Raw genomic sequence first — 6015 nt, forward strand, 5'->3', positions numbered from 1 at the left:
CCCAGATCTTCTACTTTCATGAGATGCATTGCAAAAGAAGGTAATGGACTGACCTTCTACCAGTGTTTGGAAACTTATAAACTCTATTGGCATTCATTTCAACTGGTTGTTGTCAGTGGGTCTTCTGTAACTAGAGAACTGTTTAAAAGGCCAAACTCCTTAGTATTTACATTTTGGGTTGGTTGGACTAGCCCAGGGGTAGGGAACCTGCGGCTCTCCAGATGTTCAGGAACTACAATTCCTGAACATCTGGAGAGCCGCAGGTTCTCTACCCCTGGACTAGCCACTTGCACCTGAAATGATACTGTCCATAGCCAGTGAAAACAAACAAGACAGGTTTTTGCCCTTCTCAGTTGGGCAAACACTGCAGAGGACTGCAGTGTTTGCTTCAGGATTTGTACTTATGTTTGGCCATGTTCTTGCAGGCTGCAGGCAGAAGTCAATCCAGTACCATATCAGAGGATCAAAGGGTAGACAGATCAAATGTTGATATCCAAGTAGAGAGTCTGTCTGACTGCTGAGGCAACAAACATTATCACTGTCAGGCAACAGATTTAGGTTAGACAAAAGGAAGTATTTCTTCATTCAACCAATACTTAAATCTAGTATTCACTGTCAATGCACAGTGTGGCTTTTCAAGGGAATTAGACAGAGTGATGGAGGATAAGTGCATCACTTGTCAGTAATATGAATTCCAGTGCTAGGAGCCAATATTGGGAGTAGGACCTAGCCTCTGGCAACTGGTTGGCCACTGTCAGAGACAGAGTGCTGGGCTTGATGGACCATTGATCTGATCCAGAAGGGTTCTTCAATTTTTGTTTCAGGAGCATCAAGTAAGGTACCAAGAAATAGGGGGAAACAAAGAAATATATATGGGACATCAGTATGAGATCTAAGAACAGAAACTTGTCCTGAGCAAGGGGGAAAGAGAAGCACATTGGTGCAGCAATGAACATGGGCCACATCCAGGCTAGAATAGTGATGCAGCAGGTTGCTTTAAATAGCTGTCATCTTAAATAGAGATGCCAGCCAATCAAATAACAGGTTTCATTGTGCCCTATGGCTGGGATTCACCTGCAATGCAAGGGAAACAGGGATTCACCTGCAATGCAAGGGAAACTGCTTTCAGACAGCTATGTAGACCGGGTTTGATTTCCAGTGCTCTTGACAGGCTAACCCCTTTCAAAACCTTGTTCTTTGCCCTTAGAATGTAATGTGGCTCATAAAAATGCCCTCCTGGAAGGCATACAGAAAATTCAACAATAATAGAGTATAATATTATAAAATAGATAAAAAGAAGCTTGTGTTCAGTCACAATGCAAACAGTTGTACATCTGTATGAAATTCCTTTGCGTCAAGTGTCTGGTTATCTAGTTAAAAATGCAACCCTCTCTCCATCACACCAGCTTATCACAGGCATTTTAAAGAGCTATTGCTACCAAGTGAATTAATCATTCTTACATTAAAATAAAGTGTGAACCTGTACAACTAAATGTGTAAATTTGCCATTTTCATACCCCCCCCCCTTTCTCTTCCAGTGCTTTCCATGTGGCTCAGGTGTATGCCGTGTATATACCTGTCAGATGAACAGAATCAGGCTTGCTCTTTACTGCCAAGAAAGAATTAAGAACAAAATCTTCTGTAGGAAGCAATTGTGAAGTGTGGAAGTTTCTAGTCAGGCAAATAAATTGGATTTAAGTATATTACAGTCATAATCTTTTTCTGCCTCTCTCCAGACAGCCTTTGTACATGGAGAAATGAGAATGTATTCGCAGACAAATCTTGACCTGAGGGAGAAGGCTGAGGGAATCTGGATTTTCAATAACATAAGACAATAAAGCTCAGACTTCTAACCTGCTGCAATATGGTAAAAGTATAAAGAGCTTAGCAACTAATAAAAGAAAAGGGTCTTCCAACTCATATTTGAAGATCTAGACCCCAAAAGGACACTCCATAAAGATCATAATGGGTTAGTCAGTACCTAACAGATACAATGTACCTTGTTGACCAATTGTCTGACAGTTGTCTTCTATAGGGTCTGGATATTAATAAGTCTTGTGTTGATTTCCTTTGGGCATTTGGGCTCATAATTGTACGTCTACTTGTTGCGACTCTGCACTTGCTATATATTTATTTAATGTGATTCCTGTAAGAGTAAAAAATGGAAAAAAGAAATGGAGGGATGCTGTTTCATTTCTGAGATCATATGCACACACTGCAAATTTTATCTCCCTCTAAGGTACAATGAATCAAAGCTATTATAGAGCAAGGGAGAGGACACGATCTTAGGGTAGAGAGGAAATCCAGATGTGTTTTCCCCCTAGGTCACAGCATCGTCTTCCTACCTTTGCATTACTCGGGGACTATAAAGAGATTCAATTATCACTACATTTTTTTATTTTTTATTAATAAAATTGCTTTGGAAGGCATAAACTAGTTAAATAATATTTTGACAGGTAATGCTAGTGTAAAGCAAGTGTCGCTCACACAGTAAGATCAAGGGAAAATAGATGCACAAGAGATCATCTGCTGGCTTATTCAGTGAAAAATGAACACCTGTTAAAAGGTGGTCTTCCTATTGAAATGAAGAGCCCCTCTCTCTCCAACTTGATCTCACCTTATGTTGATCCACAGACACTTGATAAAATGCAAATAATGAAAGATTATGCGTGTCTACATAAAACTTGGTAATAATCCCAAGGCAAGCACTGTTTTTTCAATATGAAATGTGCCAACAGGATGTTATCGGAAGGGTAGAAGCCATACCTTTGGAAGGTTTTGATATATAATGATGGTCTTATGCGTACTCACATCAATTCATTTGGGAGTTTAGCCCAGCAAATAGTTTGGCCCTTGCAGCTACTGAGTCAAACCAGATGCAGAAAGTTTCAAAGAACACTGGCATACAAATAGCTCCTATACCCGTGGTGGCGAACCTTTGGCACTCCAGATGTTATGGACTACAATTCCCATCAGCACCTTGCCAGCATGGCCAATTGGCAGGGGCTGATGGGAATTGTAGTCCATAACATCTGGAGTGCCAAAAGTTCGCCACCACTGTCCTATACCCTCACCAGCACAGGAAAAAGCCCTACCTTGCCAGGTCTGACTCCCAGTGCTTCCAGTTCAGGATATGACAAAACAGGTAAATAAGATGACATCAAAGTCCCTAACAGGGTACGAGATTTCTGGTTCTCATTTATTCTCTCCAATCCTAACCATACATGGCACAAACAACAGCTGGACATTTTGAGACAAAGCTATGGCAAAGCTCAGTTACACTTTTCACATACATTGGGCGTTTTCGCACACACTTTTTATTCTAGAATAAAAGCAAACCGCATTGATTCCTGACCTTTTTGATGCAGTTTCGTTGCTCGATGGCATTCACACATGGCCAGGTAGCTCACAAGCGATCTTCTGCCCTGCTTACAAGCGAACTCCTGGGTTTCTTGCATCATTTGCTTCCAGGAATGTGGCGCAAACTGTAACCGGGTCTGATTGGCTGTCGTGCCATCATGGGGCCGTCCGGGGGCGGGCTTCCAAATTGCTTCCCATCCCATTTCCGCGGACGGGCTGTTGAGCTACCGCATTAATGGGAGGCGAACGTAACCAGATATGAGTCACCGTGCTGCAAATGCTTATCAAAGCAACGGTGCTGCAAATGGGACTTGGTAGCTTGAGCTATCGAGGCGCCATTACACAACCGAACGCGAGGAGGGAGGGTGAGTCGAGTGAGACTCAAAGCGGAACAATGGGATGTGCTTGCGCTATAACCGGCAAGCCCTCCAATCGCATTCTACCATTGGCTGGATCAAATCGCGTCACACTGTGGGCGTCACCCCTGACTGTCGCTTACTCCAGATTTGTTTCGCACCTAGCCACCAGATTGTGGGGGGAAACCGGTTTTTCCAAGAAAGTTGCAGAAGTATCGAGCGCCAGGAAAAATGTGGAACAACGGCTGGAATGTGGCACAGAAGGGGGGTCAGGACACATTTCGGCTTAAGTGTGTGCGAAAAAATGTGGAAAACAGCAACGAACTCACATGCTGGATCTGCAACAAACAGTGTGTGCGAAAACGCCCATCGCTAGCCATTAAATTAGATACATGTTACATTTATTGTTAGGCTATACTGAATGATTCTCTTATACTCTGAATATCTGTAGCCATTTCAGACATGACTTTGCATGGGTCACAGGATGTAGCATGCCCTTAAAATTTAGTAGGCTCATGCAGCATATGTAAAACTGCATTTGCACGGTCAAAGATGTATATTATGTAAGGGAATATTATGTAAGATGTATATTACGTAAGGGAAACCCAGTTACAAAGAGATTATCTTGATTGAAGGGGGATTTTTGATGTAATCTATCTACCTGATGCCATTGCACAGATAATAATGGGAATCTTGCCATTGGCTTTAATAGGCATAGGGTAAGACTGTCAACAATTGTGGTCCAATATAGTTACACTCTTCTAAATCAAAGGCTTCCTGTAATCACACCAGTCAATGGCTAAGTGTGGCTGTGCTTAGGATTGCACTGAAAAGTATTTTACACTAGGTTCTCCTGCAAGAACTGGAATCATTGTGGCAGTCTTTTCAGAATCAGGGTCATCTATAAGTTAAAACAGAATCCAAAATCTCAAATTGGGGGAAAAAAATGTCTCCGTTATAGCTTACGGAGAAACTTTCTGGGGTTCTAAGGGGCTGTTTTTTAAAAGAGACAAGAAGCAATTTTTCAGCGTTGCTTCTGGTGACTCTCCTTAGAAGAACCACCAAGACTGGTAAAATTGGGCAAAGAGCTCCAATTTTATCGGCCCCCAAAGAGAAAAAATGGGGGACCATAAATTTGGAGCTCCTGGCCCAATCATTACTAAACTTGGGGGTTCTTGTAAGGAGTGTCACTAGCAGTTATGCTGCAAACTTAGTGCCTCTACCTTAAAAAATACCCCCACCCAAATCCTGGAATGATTTCCCATACACTATAATTGAACCTAAAGGGGGGAGGGGTGAAACTTTCAAACCCTGCAACTCAGCATGATTTTTACAGGGTTCCTCCCCGTTTCTTCCAGGTTTGCTCAAAAAGAAGTAACTGTTTCAGCTGACAATCCTGAAAAAAACTCCTAAAAGCTGATCCCCCCCCCCCCCGCTCTTTTTGGGATCAGGATTGCCAGCTACTGTTTGAATCGCCATGTTTTCAGTTTGGCTTTATCAAATGCACAACCATACAATTGACTCATGGACCTTCCCTAGACTACTGCAGCAGCTTCAGCAACTGCTCTCTTTCTTCCAGAATTAATCATATGAGCAATCATAGCCAGTCAAAACTGATGTAGTTGTTAAGAGAACTTGAATTGATTCCCCACTCCTCCACAGGAGCAGCAGCCTCTTACTTGGTGAAGTGGATTTGTCTCCCCATTCTTCCACATGAAGCCTGCTGGGTGATCTTGGGCTAGTCACACTTCTTTCAGAACTCTCTCAGGCTGTTTCCGCACGGCCTCCCTGTCGCCTCCACGCCGGCGAGAATTCCGCCGGCGTGGAGGCGAAGGCCGTTCGCATGCACGCATGCGAGCGGCCGCAGCAGAGGCCGGCAAATGGCAGGCGGCTCCGCACGGAGCCGCCTCTTCTCCCTGGCCCGTCCCACTCACCTTGTCCCCGTCGTCGCCTGCTGGCCGTCGAAGCCCCGCCCACACTGTCCTCCGATGGAGGCAGCGTGAAGCGAACTTCAACGGCCAGCAGGCTGGATAACGGGAACTGAGTAGGACGGGCCAGGGAGACAGCGTGTTCCCGGCGGTGCGGTTCGCACCGCGCCGCCGGGAAGACGCTTTCCCCCCAACAACCCCTGGGGGGGGGGAAGCGCAGTCAGGTCGGCGCTGCTGTGTTGCAGCAGCGCCGCCTGTGCGAACGGCGGCCTGGGGGCGGTGTTTTTACTGCCCCCAGGCCGTCGTTTTTGGCCCATGCGGAAAGGGCCTCAGTTCCACCTACCAGACAAGGTGCCTGTTGCGGAGAAGGT

The sequence above is a fragment of the Sphaerodactylus townsendi genome, linkage group LG08 (genome assembly GCF_021028975.2).
Source record: "Sphaerodactylus townsendi isolate TG3544 linkage group LG08, MPM_Stown_v2.3, whole genome shotgun sequence".
In the NCBI taxonomy this organism is placed as follows: domain Eukaryota; kingdom Metazoa; phylum Chordata; class Lepidosauria; order Squamata; family Sphaerodactylidae; genus Sphaerodactylus; species Sphaerodactylus townsendi.